This window comes from Ambystoma mexicanum, chromosome 9, assembly GCF_040938575.1.
Source record: "Ambystoma mexicanum isolate Mex_15411 chromosome 9, UKY_AmexF1_1, whole genome shotgun sequence".
Classification (NCBI taxonomy): Eukaryota; Metazoa; Chordata; class Amphibia; order Caudata; family Ambystomatidae; genus Ambystoma; species Ambystoma mexicanum.
The window spans coordinates 1,444,339,241-1,444,360,333 of record NC_090931.1 but is presented as its reverse complement, the minus strand read 5'-3'; positions in this window follow the sequence as shown (position 1 = coordinate 1,444,360,333).

The window sequence follows — 21,093 nt, the reverse complement described above, 5'->3', positions numbered from 1 at the left end:
GTCTCTGATCTTGGAGTAGCAAACAGTGCTGTGAGTGCGTCAGAGAATTTCTCTGAGCCCGAGGAGCTTGGGGAACAGTCCATTTCGTCTCCGCACTCTCTTGAAAAATCACTTCCGGAAAATACTGTTTTAAGCTCTGCGACTTCCGTCGCCTCCGATACGTCGCTTCCCTCAGGAAGTGACGACAGCTTATTTCCGGATCAGACAATCTTGGGTACCACCAGGTACAACCTTCGACGAAGGAAATAGAACTACGGCACAGGTTTTTCCGTGCATCTGGAAGAAGGAAGTGATTGGAAGTTTTCTTTTGTATAAGAAAGTTTGTTGAACAAAAGGGATTCTGCTGGCTAGGGTTGGGAAGGACTAAGAAATTGCGCGACCGTAGCGTCGCCAGCAACGAATATTGGGGTCGTCGATTGAGGAACTACAATACCTACCACCTCCACTGCTGCTCCCCGCACTGGACTTGTGAACAAGGGGGTGATCAACTTGGACAATGAACAATGTGCCTGGGCCCCGAAAACGTACTGCTGTGTTTTGATAATGATAATTGTTATTTTTGCAACTACTGCTGTAGGACTTTGGTATTTTGAAGAAATCTATCCTCTGAAACCTTTACTACCGACCGAAATTGTACCAACTGTTTTGACTCCCTCTGTACACCTTCACACACTATCCCCTAGAGACTCCCAACATAGTCAAAAGTATCATAATAACACTCTAATGATAGTAATGAATGCAACTCATGCCATTTTTAATAAGAGTAATTGTTGGATTTGTACTCATTTACCGCAACATGGGAACAAGGGACTGGGATGGTATATACATCCTTTACCTTTAACGACTGCTTGCTATGCCTCTCTTAGAGCACTATTCTTTGGCCGATGGAATGATAGCATCTCAGGGAACTTTGATGGAACTAATCTGAATGATTTCGAGAAACGTGAATTAACTCCCCTGGGATGCTCGCTTTTTGCAAATATAAGTAAAGCTAATGTCGCTTCTATTAGGCCGTCTAATAAACTGTCTCTTCCTTTTCAAACTTTAATTTCCTTTAAAATGGCTCCGATAGGCAATTAGGCAATAAGGACGCTGTGCCTCCTTCTTACGCTATAAATCATAGCCCTGACTCGGTCCCCTTTTGTGTACAAAGAAATGGCACTCGGCCAATGGGAGATTTTGAAGGTTGTAAGAACATTGTAAATTTGACTGGAGAAAACAGGCCTCAGTATGTAGGGGGGCCTGTTTATTTTGTTTGTGGTAGTTTAGCATTTCCCTGGTTGCCCAAGGATTGGCAGGGAACTTGTTATTTAGGAATATTGTTACCCGGGGTATTTGTAGCTAGTACATTGGAGGTTTCTAAGGCTCGCCAACGGCGAGACAAGAACGGAGATACCCCTGGGCAAGTATTGGGAGATATAGCGAAATCAGTTGTGCCCTTTTGGGGACAAATAACAAACTCTGAGAACATTAGGGGATTAGCAAGGGTACTGGAGAGAACGATCAACCGGACCACGGACATACTCTACAATATGACCTTAGAGCAAAAAGCAATAAGATTGGTAGCACTCCAAAATCGGATGGCATTAGATGTCATTCTGGCAGAACGAGGTGGAGTATGCAAATTAGTGGGGTCCGCTTGCTGTGTTTTCGCACCAGATTCCTCGCCGACAATTTTTAAAGTAATACAGAACTTGCATACTCTTAGTTCTGAAGTACATATCCCTGTAGGAGATTGGAATCTTAGCACCTGGCTCTGGGATTCTTTACGATCTTGGGGTTGGAAGGTGCTTTCTGTTATTCTAGCTATTTTGGGGATCCTGTTATTCCTTTGTTGCTGTTTTCAATGTCTTCCGAGTATATGTGGAATGCTAGGGGGATGTTGTGCCCAAGCAGTGAGCACAATAGGGCATAGAATATATGCCCCAGATACAGCTTCTAAAGAATTCGTGTTACAAGAGGTTCTGATGAACGACCTAATGGCTATAGATATTACAGACAATGATTCGGGATGTATGGATGACAACACATGGGGTTATTTTCAAAAGTATTAGAAATTATGTTAGCACTTGGCTAAAATAACATAGGCCAAAAGGAGGGTCTGTTGGAATTGAAAAGATATTATGCCTCCTATCGCAGCATTTGAATGTGTGTTGGCCTACGCCAAGTTGTCTAAAATATCATGTAAAAAGACTGCGCGGCAAGGTCTTGACCTTAACGAAAAATTGTGTAAGTCGCCATCTTGGATTTAGCCACCATTTTAGGTTCTCTTGTAATGTGGAAGTCACCCTGAACATCAAAATGGAGGCCGAATGACATTCTGAGTGAGATTCTGGCCGTGGTGACCTCCGCACACATGAATAAATAATATGACTGCAGGCCACTTGTCGGGGTCGCGAACTGAGACCTTGTCCTATCCCTGACCTATGTGTAAATGTACAACTATATCGGCGGAACTGATCAAATTGCATAAATTATAGGATTGACCTGGCAAGGAACCCTAGGCCTGGTCTTAAGAATGGTTAACCCGTGAGGGGGTTGGCCAGGGCTGGATAAAGAGTATAAAAAGCCCAAATATTCCAATGTGCGGTCTCTCTACTAATGCATCGAACCTTCGTTGAAGTTCGTTACGTTACTATGAGAGCCGAATAGCTATCTGTTTGTCAATTGACTTTTTGGTAACTGTTGTAGCTTTTAAATAAAGCACTTTGTATGTCCTTTGTAACCTGTGTTGGTGTGTTTCCTTTGGGCTTCCCAGCCTCATATCAATTTCTTTGTTTTCACAAGATGACCAGGTAGAGGTCGTGGAGGCAGCAATGCAGCACCTGCCCCTGGACAACACGCAAAAGGAGGAAGGGGTAGCAGCAGTCCACAGTCGACAAGAGGAAAGGCACCCCAACAACACGAGGCCAGGATGCACGCCAGGATGAAACGACACCTGCAAGTGGTGTGGTGGCCCGGGCACAGCGGCAAACCATACCTGGTGTAAGGAGTAACATGTCAGAAGTGCAAACGGCTGAATCACTTTGCCCAAGTATACCTGAACCCCAATACTGCGAAAGACGCAGGCCGACAACACACTGCCAACACCCAACAAAAGGGGAGAGGTAAAGCCAGAACAGTCGCCACCACCCAAAGATCTCCCAGCAGTAGCGGAACATAAGAGTCCCCTGATGAAAGTGCGTCCCCCAAGAGACGCGGGAAGGAAAGCTGGAAGACAACAAAAGCAAAGGAACACTGAGTGCACATGATCTCTGCAATAAATCCAAACAGAATGAAACCCAGTCGGAAGAGAAAAAAACACAAACGGCCATCGTGCACCATCCTTTCAGACGCAAACCCCACCAGAGTGGTCATCAATACAGTTGTGACGGTGAACATCATGCCCATCCACACCTACAACAATTTGGACCCAAAGCTGATGCTCCAGAGCAGGCGATTGAGACTGTATGCATACGGGTGCAAAAGGCCCCTACCAGTGAGTGGATCATTCCGATCAGACCGAACATACAACAGAGCCGCGTGCATAGTATAGCCTGGATATACGCGGTGGATGCGGGACTGGAAACACTTCGAAGCTGTCGCACTGCAGAGAAGTTGCAACTGGTACACTTTGCGCTTAGCGTCAACCCGCCAGAAATAGACGACCTCCTGACAAAGCAGAGTAAAATATTTCAAGGGATTGGGTGCCTCCGCAGGAGAACAATCAAGTTACACATCAACCCAACAATAGAAACAAGGCCATACGAAACCGCTGAGTCCCCTTCCATATGAGAGAAGCGGTCGAAAAGGAGCTGGAGAAGCTAGAAAAACATTGGATAATTGAGTAAACATCTGGCCCTACCCCGGGGTGTCGCCGATGGCCGTTGCACAGAAACCACGGCAACCCAATGCAGTAAGAATATGCATTGATATGAGGCTGCCCAATGTAGCCTTTGGCCTGGAACGCCACGTCACCCCCACCATCGATGAACTGATTGTGGATCTAACGAGAGCCAAAGTCTTCGGCAAGCTTGACCTAATGTCAGGTTATCACCAACTACGCCTCGCAAGAGAGTCCAGGTAGATAACAACTTTTTCATCTCACCTGGGCCTCCAAAGATACAAACCGCTGAACTTTGGTATTTCATCAGCAGTGGAAGCTTTTCAGAATGAGATCAGGAGAGTACTCAATGCCCTTGCCGGAATCACCAACATTAGTGATGACATCTTAGTATATGGCACCACAACAAGCGAACACCACGAGCGGCTAGCTGCAGTCCTCCAGCGATTAGAAGAATCAGGCCTCACCCTACATGCAGAAAAATGCGAATTCAACAAAAGCAAACTGAACTTCTTCGGCTACTGTTCATCACCGACTGAGTGTCGCCAGACCCAGCCAAGGCCAGTGACATCAAGGGAACGAAAGCTCCCACATCAGTGTGTGAGGGGAGGAGTTTCCTGGGTATGGCCACATACTGTGCAAGATTCATACCCAGCCTCGCCACTGTTGCAGCGCAGCTGAGGGACCTCACAAAAAAGGAAAAGCATTGGGAATGGACAGAACAGCACCAGTAAGCATCCCAATGCATAAAAGACTAGCTATCCAGCACCACAAAAATGTCATTCTTCAACATCGACCGGGCCACAAAACTCTTGGTAGATGCCAGCCCAGCGGGGCTCAGGGCGGTACTCACGCAAGTTGACAGAGATGGCAGCGTGTACCCAATTGCTTTTGTCAGTCGAGCACTAATGAAGACTGAACAAAACTATGACCACATTGAGAATGAGGCACTGGCGATCCTATGGGGCTGCCGTCACTTCAGAATCTATCTACTAGGGCAACCGGCCAAAGTGTTCACAGATCACAATCCACTGATACCGATCTTTAGGGGATCAGCACTGCACACCCCAGCTCGGCTAGGAAAGTGGATGGTCCAACTGCAGCCGTTTAACATTGATGTCGCAGACAATCCAGCTAATTACCTGTCTCGCCACCCGTGACCCGCAACCAGACATGAAGATGAACACACGGCCGAGACAGAGGAGCATGTGTGCCACGTGATCGCTTGTGCACACCCACGAGCTCTAACGCTGCAGGAGATAGCAGAGGAAATAAAAGAAGACACACGTTTGCAACGGACCATCCAGACCCTACATTCAGACGACTGGAGGAACTTCCTGACAGCAGTAGCACAATCCACCACAGCAGCCCGAAAAAAAGCTACAGGCACTATTTAGCATTCGCCATGAGCTCACGATGTCGGAAGAAGGCATTGTGCTGAAGGGGCACAGAATCGTTCTACCTGAGACACTGGAAGAGAGAGCCCTAAAACTAGCGCATGGAGGCCATCAAGGCATAGTGAAGATCCAAGCATATTTGAAATCTAGGATGTGGATGCTGCGGATGCAGCACCGTGTGATGGAACTGGTGGAAACCTGCACGACATGCCAATCCTCGAGGAGACTAACGACGCTGGAACCCATCGCAAGCGTGCCCAGGAGCCACACGAGGTGGGAGTCAGTGAGCATGGACTTTTGTACCATCACGGGACAGGGGTACCTCTTTGTCCTAGTTGACGAGTTTAGCAGATACCCAGAGGTGTAGCACGTCAAGTCCACAAATGCAGAGTCGGTCATCACTGCCCTCGAGAAGGTATTCGCCGTACAGGAGCTGCCCAGGAAACTAAAGAGCGACAATGGACCAGGAACTCAAACAATTTCTCTCCAACCTGAATGTAAGACATAGGAAGATCACCCCAAGCTGGCCGCAAGAAAACGGGGATGCTGAATGTTTCATGGGGGCCCTAAACAAAACTATAAGAATTGCAAAAAACTACAAACAACCATGGCTGCCGGCAGTATATAGGTTCCTGCGAGCGCACCGACAAACCCTGCACACATACACTGGAGTAAGCCCAGCAGCGTTGTAGTTCGGGATGCCAATACAAGTCAAACTACCACTGCACCCGAGCTGGGTGAACCCTGACCCGGACATACTGTTCATGGAAGAGAGGCGAGCCAGGCAAAATGAGAAAGAGAGTCAAACTCGACATGCGAAACACAGAGAACTGCCACCGGGGGATACCGTGCTGGTGAAGACCAGAGCGCCCCAAAAGAAAATGACACTGACACACGAATCCCGCCCCTGAACAGTACAGGATGCCAACCACAGCATGGTGACAGCCGCCAGAGAGACTGAAGGGGTGAAGCGAAATGTGTCCCATTTCCGAAAAGTTACAGCAACACTATGGAAGGAGCAATCAAATACAGGGACAGCGAATGGAGGTCTTTGGCAGATCCTGAGACAATGCGGGAGCTAACAGGAGCACATCACCGCAAGATGACTCAGGAACTAATCCCTTCCCAAGGACGATACCCCCCAGCCGAAGACCCCCATGAGGCAGATCCACCCAAGAGAAAACACTCAAGTTACCAACTTTGAGAGAGGCCGCAGCCGTCGTCCCGACTACACGGATTTGTGAATCTAGGGATCTACCATCGAAAAGCTGGGGTAGACGAGAACCAATAAGAAACGATATCACAAAATGTTATGTTGATAAAGCATTCTAAGTTTTGGGAGGAATGTGGTGTAGCCTAGCTGGGCCCGATCACATGGGCGAGGGGAAACCTGAGCCACGTGACACGGGCAGAATAAAGGTTGAGCCCGGAAGCTAATCCATTCCCGCGCGAGTCACAGACGAATGGAGTCCAGCGTATCTTTCATCCCTGTGTGAAGGAGAATGAGCCAGACGAATGAGTGACACCCGACCTCCTAGAACACACCAGAGGTTGGGAAAACAATCACCACAGCAGGGAGTCGTGCTGCGTCAAGAGGCAAGCTTGTGTCTAGTCAGTTCAGAAGCCACATACTAATGGCGTGGTCATGGGCTACTACTCACTACGAGCTGCAGTATGATTTATTAGCCCAGGAACTAGACTAGTCACAAGAAATGATCGCCTCTCTCCAAGCAACTTCTCAGAAGGCATATAGTGTTCACCGAGGTCTAGATCTCTTCTCGCCCACTCTGTCCTCTACTTAACACCAATGTCTGGGACATTACACCCAGATGCGGTTGATGCCAGAAATTCCCCAACAAACCAAACACCTGTTAAACATCAGATGAATGCCCACAAATGATTTCACATTCACATCTCTAAAGGCAACTATTCAACACAAAAACGGGTCACTTACCCAGTGCTTTTTTTTAAGGACCTCAAACACGTTTAAATAAAAAGATAGATTAAAACAACAAGATGAATAGCTGACAAGTATCTATAATAGCTCAATTACAGCAGTCCTCATGGTGGTGATAGGTTATTTATAACGTGCTTAAGCACGGACCCGGGGATCGAACCTGTGCTGCTCCGTGAGCACGTTGCCCCTCAGCTATCCTCCTCATGGTCATGCTGAGCCATGTTTTGTCTATTTATCGAACAGATCTCTGCATGCTGGTATTTCTAAATCCATACCAAATCCGTAAACGTCAAACTACAAGTACCAAAATCCAATGTTGCTCGAAAATACACAATTCACTCAAGATAATCCTAAACAGGGGCTGGATGTAAATAATAAATAGAACCGCGTTTCCAACGTGACAATGCATATATTGCACCTGGAGATCACAGTGACTACTACATTCTCAAACTAATACAGCTAGACCCTATTGTATTTTGGGCATATGTTTGGCTAATGGAAGGTTTTATGTACAGTGAGACACATGTAAACAATGCCCTGCTCTTTTTAGCCTGCCCCCTTCTGACTGCTTTGGAGAGCACTGTCTTTTTCAGTCACTAGGAAAAATCTGGTCTCCTCGACCAGTGCATTCAGTCAGGAGTTTGAACACGAGTGCTGTACCCGGTCCTAAGGGCGTCTGAGGGGCAGGTGGTGAGACCCTGACCCCGACCCAAACCCATTTGACCTGCTCACTGGCGCTGCACAACTGTTGGTGAGTTTCATGAGACAGAGAGAAACTCAGTAGCCTGCGGGTGGCTGGAGTGGGAGCAGGAGCGTTGGTGAAAGAAGAGCCTGGTGAGTGAAAGCGGGACAACAGCAAGCAAAAGCTGGAAAGTGGTGAAAGAAAGCAGAGCAAAGCAAGAGAAAGGTAAACACATAGCGAAGCAAGCGGAAGCTGGAAAGTGGTGAAAGAAAGCAAAGCTGAATGACAGAAAAGGTGTTCTAGGGGCGCAGAGCTAATGAAAGACAGCAAAGTGTGCTGGCGGCGCAGAAACAGCCAAGAGTGGGTGCCAGAGAGATCCGAAAGTAAGGAGAGGGGTGCAAGCAACCTGAAAGTGAGAAAGAGGGTGCAAGCGACCCGAAGGAAAGATAGAGTACAATGGGCATGTTAAAGGGTAAATGAAGGTGAAAGAGAGCACAGTGAGAAACTGAAGGTGCAAGAGAGCACAGTGAGAAACTGAAGGTGCAAGAGAGCATGGTGAAAAGTAAGGAGGAGCACACAAGAGACAGAGGGTCCAGCCTCAAGCTATCGGGAGTCTTGACAAAAGACAACGATGAGATAACTAAAATTATTGCACCTGTTTATCTAGTCCAAATAGTTGATGTGGAGCTCTCTGAAGGGCCCTGAAGGTTGGGCAAAGTGCCTTTTGAAGTCCTTGTGGTATTTCCAGTGTTGAACTAGTGACATGTCACACAGTTAGATATGAACTTGCCTGTTCCTGTAAGTTAGTGATGACCCAATCCTCGTGGAGTTCTGCCACTATTTGTCGCTGAGACATGTGCGAAGGGTAATGCAGCTGCTCCAGAGCCACGATAATTAATTCCAGAGGCATTACTACTTTACCTGTAAGTTCCTGTCTCCACGACAAATCAATCTGTGGGCAAGAGGGCACACACTTGTTTCACGCACAGCTCCATCTCATCCGTTGATGCTCTCTCTTGCATTTCTATCATTTGAATCAGAGGAACTGCAGTGCACGGGACTGGTAACTGTACCTGTTGGGACATGGTTTCTGTGATCTGGGAATCTGGGAATCGAAAAAAATGGCCTCCATTGCTGCACTGTCAGCTACATTATTCCCAAGCCCAATTCAGTCAGTATTGTTGTTATGCGCTGAACATTTAACAATGGATATCTCTGCTGGTAGTGCTAACGCTTTCATTAGTCTGGATAGTAGCGGAGCATGATGAACAGGGGACACGTCAGATCTCCTAAATCCTCTCTTCTGCCATCTTGACAACCCTGAATGCACAGTGGATGTGATGTATGCAGAGTCAAAGTTAATTTATTTATTAATTTATTGCATTTGTAAATCACCTCAGGCATCAGGGCGCTGTTACGACACCAGTTACATGTAGGGTGAAACATAGACATGGAAAACAGTTGGAGAGTTCAATAGGGTGAATGTCAGGCAACGAGCCAAGTCTTTAGTGCCTTCCTGAAGAGCCAGTATGATTCTTCTGCCCTTAAGGCTGGGGGTGTGCGTACCAGTGATGCACGGCCAGTGATGGGAAGCTTGAACCTCCTCCAGTGAGTTTCTTGAAAGTAGGAGGCACTAGGCGGTTAGCATGACAGGTAGTCAGGGGCCACCATAGCTAATCATCTATGCATAATGGATAGGGTTTTGAAGATGCACCTTTTTTCTTGCTGCTGAGATATGCTTATTTCTTGGGATGTTCAGGGCTGCTCGTAGTGCATTATTTTGGATTACTTGGTGTTTTTGTATCTTCCATTGTGATGTCCCCGCAAAGAGCGCATTACAGTAATATAGTCTTTCCCCTACGAGGGCTCGGACAATGGTGAGGCAGTTGGCTGGCATGAGGAATTGTCTTGCTGCATTAAGGAGTTTGGTGGTATATGCAGCGGATGATGCAATTGCGTTCACTTGTCTGGATAGGGAGGAAGATGCATCCAAGTAAACCCCTAAATTTTTGACTGTGGTTAAGAATTTGGATGCCGTCTATCGTGAATTCTTTGAATTTAGGGTTGAGCTTTTTTAGCACGGCTGGGGAGCCCGCTATGAGGATCTCGGTTTTGTTATCATTGAGGCATTGAGGCATTGAGGCATAAGTGGTTGGTGGCCATCCAGGCCTGGATGGTGGAGTAGATATTGTTGATCATGGTCGAGTCAGTGTCGTATCACCCAGACAGTGGGAGGAGGATTTGGGTGTCATCTGCATAGTTTGTATATTTTATGCTCAGGGAGTCCAAGAGGTCGAATAAGGGTTTTGTGAAAATGTTGTAGAGGGAGAGGGATATGCAGGATCCTTGAGGAACTCCGAAAAGGATGGGGATGGGTGGAGCGCACTCTGTTTCTGAGAAGACTCTCAAGAATCTGCCCTCTAAGAAAGAGGGTTCCCAGGTCAAGGCTTCAAGGGAGAAGTTAGCCAATTCAGTAAGGTGCTTGCCGAGGGTTGAGTGGTTGAGTGGTTGACCAGATCGAAGGTGGTGGAGAGATCTAGGAGGAGAAGAAGGGCTGGTTTGCCTTCATCTCTGAAGGTATCGAGTGGATTTTTTAGGTCTAGTAGAGTGGATTCAGTACGGTGTCCTGGCCGGAAACCTGATTGGCGTAAGCCTATGATATGGTTTGTTTCTAGGAATGACTGGATTTGGTCATTTGCTGCTCTTTCTAGGATTTTGTCTTTGGAAAGGGCAGATAGTGGGGTGGATTGGGATTCCAGTTCTCTTAGGATTCGAAAGATCTCTCTAGGGCTAGAGCTAGCATTGGTGATTCTAGGGTAAAATTCTGTTGATTTGGCGGCAATGGTAGCTCGTTTGTATTCTTTGGATAAGGTGTGGAAGGCGGATTTTAGTTGGAATGTCAGGTTCTTTCTCCAAATCCCCTTTGCTTGTATTTTTTTGCTGTGTTGGGTTTGCAGATCGGGGTGCACCAGGCATTGGCATGTTTGACACTGTTTAGCTTTCCTAGGCAATAGGGGGGCAACCTGGTTAATGGCGGATGTTACAGTGCTGGAGTACAAGTTGGTCAGGGTGTTGGGGTCTGCTAAGGGTAGATTGTCTGGTTTTATCAGGGTTAGGAGCTTTGCGATGGATTCCCTAGAAATGTTACATATGCTTCGAGAGAGAGAGCAGGAGGTAGGGCTGCAAGGTTGGGCTTTTTGTTTGGCCAGGAGTGTATAGATATCAGTGAAGTGGTCTGACCAGGGGCATGGCGAGGCGGAGGGGGTAGAGATAAGATTGTTTAGGTCTCCTGCCCAGTCTAGGGTTGTTCCTTTATTATGGCTGGGTGTTGCCATCCTGTGGGTGAAGCCGAGGTCTGAGAGGGCTTTGGTAACCACTGTGGCAACTTGTCAGTGGGGTCATTAAGCCCTAAGATAAAGTCCCCTAATATGAGGGATCTGGAAGCTGGTTTGATGTAACTCCCTTACATGTCTGTAAGGTCATGCTCAAAGGTGGGGCTGTGGCCTGGTGTCCGATAAAGGATGTGATGCTGGAAATGCATTGGAGGGACAGGGCCGCCCTGTCCTTGTCCTGTAGTCCTTTTTCGTGTATGTTCTGTGTTATGTTCTGCCCAGGAGTACATGTGGAACTCCTGGCGGTGCAGCTCTTCCTATTTTTGGTTTGGTGTACAGACCCTTGGGATACCCTTATGGCACCCATGGGTGGGGGTACAACCCTGTGCCCCTAGTGTATGTTTTTGGGCACCTGTGTGTGGCCCAAAGAGCAGGGTATGGGCTGGTGGCAGCTTCATGCTGAATTTGACAGGTGCTCTGAGTTTTCTCCATTTTGGGGATACCCAGGCCCTGCCAATGGAATCAGTTGATTCCTGATAGGAAACAAGATGGCCCCTGTGGCCTTTTTCTTTCTATTGCCTGTTGCCTTATTTTTACCAAAGACCTGGGAAGCCCTGCCTCTGTCCCTTCCCCCTGACTTGCTGTTGGGTGGAAGTTCCATATATTGTATTGTGGGGCAGACCAGGCCAGACTGGCTGGAGCCTTCCCAGCGACTGTATGTTGTGGGTACACCCTGTGGGTGGGACCTGGGTGAATGGGGTGTGTGACCAATATGCACTTCTTGTTATGGGTGTCTAGTTTCTGGTATGTGACACAAAGACTGAGATAGCCCTGCATGAAACTGGTATGAATGCAGTGTGTGGTGCTGAAGGGCTGGGTACTTGTCCCAATACACATTCCTTGTTGTGAGTGTCTGAGAGGGAGGAGAATGGCCGGGATGCCATGTGAGCCTGATTGGCTGCCTGATGACTGCCCTTCTGAGTGATTGGTTGCCTGAGTGTGACCCAGCATAATGAATGAGAGTCTAAACAGTATATCTGGGGGCCTCTTACTGCTAGAAATCGTTCAGAAGCTGAAGTTGAAACTGATGGTTAACTTTGAAGCCCACTGGAAGAAGAAGAACCACTGCTGCTGTCCTTCGCTAATCTGAAAGCTGCTGTGCCTTCAAGGAACTGATCCAAGAGAGGACCTGGCTAGGAGACCTCTTCCCAAGCTACGAGGGACCATCATGCACTGCTAACCTTCTCCGAACCTCCCTGGAAGTCAAACTCTCAAAAGGCTGCCGACCGGAGACGGGGACAACCGAGGAGAACAAAGAGAAGCACCGGACCTTCCGTTCACCGTCATCGACCAGGGTTTGCAGGTTTGCTGTAACCGCTGGATGCCCATCGAAGCCGTGTTGCCCAGAAGCGGGGACCGCTTGACGCTCTTCCACCAACGACTGGAGCCGCAACGCTCCACCTGATTAAGACACTTTGAATACAAGGACGCTCTATCCTGCACCGTTGACCGCTTTTGTGCCGCCGGAGAAAGTCGAGGCCACCGACGCACCGAGGAGCATCCGCCGATGGGTTTCCCGCCACCCAAAAACTGCAGAGATGCCTGACGACTCAACGCCCTTGCTGGACCAAAGTTCTTCATAGACTCTTTGCGGTAACAAACTCTCGTTGTAGAGGTGCACTGCACGCCTCATCTTCGCAGGACGTCCGAGACCAATCGTCGACGGGCACCGCCAGCACCGAAGCCGCTGCCTCAACACCATTGTTCACCATTTCCCCGTGGGATCTCCATGATCCGTGGCTCGTGCCCTAAAGGGAGCCGCTCAAGAAGGATCCATTGACGACCCGACGTCAAACTCTGCTATTCCAGTTACATTGGGGTTGTAGAAGTATTTAGAAGGAAATAAGACTCTTGTGAAACAATATATGTACTGGGCTTGTAGTATATCTTTATTTACATGTTGCCCAGGAGGGGGGATCCTCCTATAGAACTGTGCCTGGTGGTAGGGGCTCAGTTTTCTACCAATTGGTCTAACCAACTGCTTTCCTCCTATGTCTATTGTTGGTTTCCTTTAGTAATTGATTGGTGTGACATTTGACCAATGTACAGTTGATGCACTTTAATTAAATCTGATAGTAATTGTGGTACCACGTAGAACTGTGTATATATTTTCCATTGTAGATTAACTGAGCACAAAGTGAGTTATTGTGATTGTGTATATAACCTTGAACTTTAATTATATAAAGACTGTGTTTTCACTAATACAGTGTGTGGACATTCCTTTGTGGGTGCTTGGGGACTACACTGTACTTAGGAACCAGCCTGCATCACCTCCAGAGAGCTAGGCATTGATTGCTCACCCACGTTTGACCAAATAGAGAATCTTGGCTGGGGACCTCTGTGCCTCTCCTCTGCCATATAGAGAGCAGGAGTACATACACCCCCCCCCCCTCCAGTCTTTACACTGGTGGCAGCAGTGGGATGCTTATGGTTTTAACAATCAGTGCGTAACCTTGCCACTTACAAAATATCTACACTTTGTTTAACTGAGGTTTAGTTGTGTACTAGATAATTACATTACAAGCAATGGAATCTATTGCGAATGGTAAATTGACTCGGATGAGCTTAGAGGCTCTCCAGAGTGCCTGTAAGGCCAGGGAAATAGACTTTGAGGATAAGTCTAGGGCTGAGCTGATAGCTGCCCTGGTCATTGAGGCCCCTGCCCCTGCGGGTATTGTTGAATCTGATTCTGGGAATGCCACCGCTCCTGCTGGCTCTGTTCCGACCTCCAGCAATGTTTCTTCAGGGAATTCTTTGGAACTTTAATTATTAAGGATGAAATTGCCCTTTGAATATAGAACGTTGGAAACTGATGCTGAACTTAATAAAGAGGAGTTGGCACAGTAAGTGATACTCAAAGACAAGGACACTGAATGTCAGAGAATCCAGCTAGAGAAAGCTAGAGTGGAGACTTATGCGAAAACAGTTGAGAGTGTCAGGTCCCCAGCCACCAAGTTTATGAAAGATTTGGTTGGTGTGTATGTGGAGGGTTCTGATATCCTCCAATGGATTGAAGCATTTGAGATGGCTTGTGGAATCCATGATGTTGATAAAAGAGATTGGGCTAAGTATTTGTTAAGCAGAGTGCCGCAGACTGGATATGACTGTATTCTGAAACTGAGTGTGGAAGAAAGGGGTCAGTATGAGTGCATTACGTCTGCTTTGATTGCCAAGTTTGGCAAGACACCTACCCAATGCCGTCAAAGGTTCAGGACATTTAAGAAAAGAGAGAATGTGTCTTGGGTTGACTGGGTGACTGCTGCACATATGAACATGATGGGGTGGATTGATGGTTACAAGGTGAAAACGTTTGTTGAATTGTCCCACCTTTTGTTTTGTTAGCATTTTTCTGAAGCCTGTTCACCAGAGCTGTGTCAGTATGTTGCTCACCAGAACATTTTAGATCCCTTTAAACTGGCCAGGCTGGCTGACAAGTGGGTCTCCCACCGGGTGGCCCCTAAGGACTTCTATGGGAAGGACAAGGACAAAGAAAAGGGGACCGCTCAGAAGGCTAAGGAGCCCCAGAAGCAGGGACAGTCGAGTAAACCAAAACCTTCCTCTCTTAAGACCCAAAATTCTAGTGGGGATAGGTCCTATGTGGGTGGGAGTAAGAGTAGTGGTCAACCTGCTGCAAAGCAGGCTCCCAGTGGTTCCCGCATTCCTGGCACTTGTTGGGACTGTGGGGCTCTCGAACACAAGAAGGTTGACCCCAAGTGTAAAGGTAAGGCACTTGGAGTCCAGGCTGTCAGCCTGATTTACCCTTAACCCATGCCTGAGGTGGAGGCCACTGTCCACCCCTCCTCTACAGGAATCACCTTCGGTGCTCCTGTGGAGATTTCCCTAGTGTCCCTTGGGGCCTAGGACCAGTACGCAGAAGTACTGGTGACAATCCCACAGAACACCCGTAGGTTTTTGAGAAGTGTCCTCTTGAATGGCCAGCCTCCTACTGGTTTGAGAGACACTGGTGTCTCTCAAACCAGTAGGGCATGACAGTGGTGGACAGGACCCTGCTCAAGCCAGAGGACGACGTAGGTGCTCCTCTGGGAACTACCAGGTTAGCTGGTGGGCCTCCCAAATGAACTCCTGAAGCCTTCGCCACACTCATGATTGGAGACAAGACAGCAAAGCTTTCTGTCCTGGTTCAGGACAATGTCCCTGCTAACATTTTGTTAGACAACAATCTAGTAGAGTTGGGGTTGATCTATGATGGTCTCCCCATGACTGCTGCTGCCGTCACTAGTTCACATGCGACACCGGGTCTGACTGAGAGTCAGGTACCCAATCTAAAGGCGAGGCCTAAGGCAAGAAGGAGGAACAAGAAGACCACCTCTGTGACGGGGGCTCCTTCTCCTCCTGCTGCTCCTGCAGCAACCATTGGGATTTACGCTCCAGACGGGTTGGGTCCAGTGGTAAGCCCAAACTCAACTCTTGAGGGAGAAGAGGCAGAAGACCCTCCTGCGGGATAGGTGCTCAACCCGGAGCCCGCCCGAACCTTCAATAGTTGTTGGCTGAAGGGGGACCCTCCCGAGCAGACTTCTGTAAGAGTCAGAGAGAGCGCCACTCTCTTGAGGGTCTGAGGAAATGGGCCCAGTCCCAGCCACAGAGAGAAATGCCTCAGACATTCCAGATCTATTGGGAGGGTGAGCTCCTTGTTAGTGAGCCCACTACGCATTAACCTGGTGCCCTCAAGAGCTTGGTGGTAACCCAGGTTTACAGACCCATCCTACTGCAGCTGGCGCATGAGGTGCCCTTAATTGGTCATCTTGGCACCACGAAGACTAAGCAGAGGCTCTCTTCCCATTCCTAATGGACCTGGATGGGAGTAGAAGTGGAGTCCCACTGCAGGACCTGCCGAACTTGTCAGTTGTCGGGCAAGACTGGAGGCAGTGTCATTGCCCCACTGCAGCCGTTGCCAGTGATTGACACACCATTTGAGAGAGGTGGGCCTCAACATTTTCCGTCCCCTTGACCCGCCCACTTCAGGTGGACATCGGTTCATCCTGGTTTTGGTTGATCATGCCACCAGGTACCCTGAGGCTATACCCCTTCAGAGTATTACTCCAAAGGTGGTTGCCAGGGCTCTCCTGGACATTTTTACCCATGTTGGATTCCCTAAGGAGGTTGTCTCTGACAGAGGATCCAACTTCATGTCGAGTTACATGAAAACCATGTGGAAAGAGTGTGGGGTAACCTACAAGTTCTCTACCTCTTACCATCCCCAGGCCAATGGTCTGGTCGAGAGATTTAACAAAACTCTCAAGGGCATGCTAGTACCTCAAGAGGGTGTTGGTTTCAGCCCCTTTGAGTTACTCTTTGGCCATCCAGTGAGGGGGACCCTTGCCTTGATCAGAGAAGGTTTGGAAGCCACCCGTCCAGGTCCTGCCAAGCAAGTGGGGGTCTATGTGTTAGGCCTCAGATGGAGGGTGACACAATGACGGGTCGGGCGACAGTGAATCTCAAGGCCAGCCAAGAATCGAACAAGTACAGGTATGATCTTAAAGCCTCGCAATTGGATTGGACTCCAGGTCAGGAAATCCTTGTGATGGAGCCTACCAAGCCTAGAGCTTTGGTAGATCAGTGGACTGGACCCTTCAGGATAATCTTCGAGATGGGCAAAGTCAACTATCTGGTTGACATGGGAGTCCCTGGGGTTGCCCCTCAGGTATTCCATATTAACAGGCTCAAGCCTTTCCACAGGCAAGCAGAAGTCTCATGCCTCTTGCTGGCTTCAGAGCAAGAAGAGGATGAGAGTGAGCCCCTTCCTGATTTACTGCATAGCAACCCTCAGGATGGCTCAGTAGAGGGAGTGCATCTCTCTCCAGATCTGTCTCCAGAGCAGCAGAGGGCCTACAGGGCTTTGCTCCAGCAGTATGCACCTCTGTTCTCACTGACACCAGGCCTCACTCCATGGTGCAGGCACAAAATTGACACTGGTGAAAGTGTACCTGTTAAATGCAGATGCTACAGGATGTCAGACACTGTTAAGAACCACATACAGGCTGAGGTTGCCAAGATGTTGGATCTGGGTGTTATTGAACTCTCAACCAGACCCCCAACAGGCTGCCGACCGGAGACGGGGACTGCTGAGGAGAACGAAGAGAAGTACTGGACCTTTTGTCCACTGTCGTCGACCAGGGTTCGCAGGTTTGCTATAACCGCTGGAGGCCCATCAAAGCCGTGTTGCCCAGAAGCGGAACTGATTGACGCTGTGTCGCTGACGATCGGAGCCACAATGCTCCACCTGATTAAGACACTTTGAATACAAGGAAGCTCTCACCTGCACCGCCGACTGATTTGTCCCACCGGAGAAAGTCGAGGCCGCTGACGCACCGAATAGCATCTGCCGGTGGGTTTCCCGCCACCTGAAGACTGCAGAGACGCCAGATGACTCGACGGCCTTGCTGGGCCAAAGTTCTTCATAGACTCTTTGCGGTAACAAATTCTCATTGTTGAGGTGCACCCCACGCCTCATCGTCGCAGGACGTCCATGACCGATCGTCGACGAGCACCGCCAGGCCGAAGCGGCTGCCTCGATGCCGTTGTTCACCCTTTCCTTGTGAGATCTCGACGATCGGTGGCCCCTGCCTTAAAGGGAGCCGCTCAAGAAGGATCCGTCGACGACCCAATGTCGAACTCTGCTATTTCAGGTACATTGTGGTTGTAGAACTATTTAGAAAGAAATAAGACTCTTGTGAAACAATATATGGACTGGGCTTGTAGTCTAACTTTATTTACAGGTTGCCCAGATGGGGGGATCCTCATACAGAACTGTGCTTGGTGGTAGGGACTCAGTATTCTGCCAACTGTTCTAACCAACTGCTTTCCTCCTATGTTTATTGTTGGTTGCCTTTAGTAATTGATTTGTGTGACATTTGACCAAAGTACAGTTGATGCACTTTAATTAAATCTGATAGTAATTGTGGTACCACGTAGAACTGTGTATATATTTGCGATTGTAGATTAACTGAGCACAAAGTGAGTTATTGTGATTGAGTATATAACCTTGAACCTTAATTATATAAAGACTGTGTTTTCACTAATAAGTGTATGGACATTCTTTTGTGGGTGCTTGGGGACTACACTGTACTTAAAAACTAGCCTGCATCACTTCCAGAGAGCTAGGCCTGGCTGGGGTCCTCTGTGCCTCTCCTCTCTCTGCCATATAGAGAGCATGAGTACAGACACCCCCTCCAGTCTTCACAATGGAATCATCTGGGGCACTTGCGAGTTTGACTTTTAGCTCGCAGATGTCAATTGTGGGAAGGTTTGTTGCTCTAATGTTGAGTGAGTCTCTATATATCAGAGCAAAACCCTCGCCCCTGGATAATTCCCTCTATGAGTGCTACCAATTCTGCTGCTTGTGCAGAATAATGTGAAAGCAATTTCTTTTTCACTGTGACTTGGTACTCAGCATCCACAAGGCCCACAACTGCTGCTCATGTGTGCCTTTCACCCGTGTCCTGATCGATTATTCATGAACCATCAACAAAGAGCACCTCCCCTCCCACTAATGCATCTTCCTTGATGTTCATACTCTCTTCTCTTTCTCCACCATAATTCACACAATCATTTACAACATCATCAGGTTTCACTGGTTCGGCTAAGAATGTTGCAGGATTGATGTATGACACCTTACTGGGTGTACGGATGCATTTGACAAGATGACCTCATATCCCGAAGCTCTATCCGTTGAAAGGGCCGATTTAGATTTTTCCAAGATCTCACAAACTGCATGTTCTACAGTCAGTGTCACTGGGCTGCCATTGTAATTATTGAAGACTTGAATAGCAAAGGGTGATTCTGCCAACGCTTGCTCACATGGGACGCGCCCTTGCATAACTGAATCTAGGAGTCTGCTATAATAAGCCAAAGGCTTATGACCCAACCGTGTTTTCTTGATGAGGGCCACCGTCATTACCTGCCCATTGGAATGCAAAAACAAATACAATGGCTTCTTATAATCTGGGGTCCCCAAGACTGGCACATTACTGATCACAGTCTTGAACCTGGAAACACATTTTCATTTCTTCTGTCCACTCAATCAGACCTTTCTTTTTCTGTGCTCCCTTGAGTGCTTGCAACAGGGGCCTCATGTAACTAGAATAGTCAAACATCTAAGATCTCCAATAGTTACAGAGCCCCAAGAACTGTTGCATCTCTTTTCTGGTTTCTGGTTGTGGTGTATTTTGTACTGCAATGGTTCTCTTAGGCATTACTTTTCTCCCTACAGACAATATTATTTGCCCCAGGTACACTACCTATGTAAGACAATACTGTAATTTACTGTAATTTCTCCTTGTCCCCCTTGCACCTCTTCTCAGCAAGCAGAGTGAGAAGCGTGATGAATCTCCTTGACACTGCACCTCCGAAGTGCTATATACTAACAAATCATCCACATAGTGAATCACTGTACTGGGCACCTACAGATTTTCCAAATCCATATGAACCACTTGATTATCAATACTCGGGTATTCACAATAGCCCTGCGGTAACCTTGTGTGCTGAAACCTTTGACCATTATATGTAAATGCAGTAAAGTACTGAGAATCAGGGTGCAAAGGAACTGAGAAAAATGCATTCTTTCGATCAATTAAAGTAAAGTGTGTGGATCTAGTATGGATGTTACAGAGAATGGTAGCAGGAATTAGACCCACTAGGAACTCAGCTTCAACAATATTATTCAAAGGGCGCATATCCTGTACCATCCTCCAACTGTACCCTTTTGCCCTTTTCACAGGATAAGTAGCGGTGTTACATGGGGACTAGGCACCTTCTCCAAATCTTCCTTCAAATATGGCGATGTAGTTCTAACAATAGACATAGTCTGAGGTATCTCCATATGCTCTGTTGTTATTTGGCAAGGGATACCAACCTCAAAAACCATTTCTCCTGTGTCGTCGGCATCTTCGAACAATTGTTCGTCAGACACCTCCCTCAACAATAGTGTTGGATCAATGCACAAAAAATCACTCAACTCTTCTTCACTCACATCACAAAAAAACTTGTCAGTAATCCATATTGAGCATTATTACAAAGAAGACAGCATATTATCAATAATAAAATACAATACCATGGTTCCTTATCAACAAATCTCCTCTGCTCGAGCACTAAAGGAGTGTGGTGTTTTCCACTACAATACCACTTTTCTCTCTCTCTCTAGTACAGCATTTTGAACTACAACCCTGTCATTTTCTGGCTACAGGAAGGTCTCTTCTCACTACTGTGAGAAACCTGAGGGTATTTTCACTCCTGACCCCTTGGATCCTCTGCGCAGGTGGCTAGGGAAAGGCCATCGCTATTGGATCCCGACCCTGGGGGCGGAGAAGGGAGAGAGGATGAACCGGGTGAAGGTTCTTTGGGTACTGGGAGTGGGGTGCCCTTGAGCAAAACATGGGTCCTCATTACGAGACTGGTGGTAGCCGCCAGTATTGTATCTTTTCCAGCGCCCAGAAATGGGCAATTACCAGGTCATTACCAGGTAATTACAGCCTTGCCTGACCCGGTATTTGCCCCTTCCTTGATGCACAGAAAACTTCTTCCCCATTCCCATTGAGCCCCACAGGGCTCAATCGGAATGGGGGAGCCAGATGCACCCACACCGTTACACTGATGAACAGTGCCGGTGCATCCGACATACTGTGCTTGCGGGTGCTGCTCGGCCCGCCGGGTCAGACATGGCAGGCAGAAAGGCACCCGCGAGCACAACTCGTAAGCTTAACGGTACGGTAGTTCCCGGATCGGCAAACTTATAATGAGGTCTATGGTTCCCCCTTTCCCTAGTGACAACCAACCCAACCCTTCCTCAACCTTTATGGTCTGGTATAAGCCAGCTCCCCTCATTG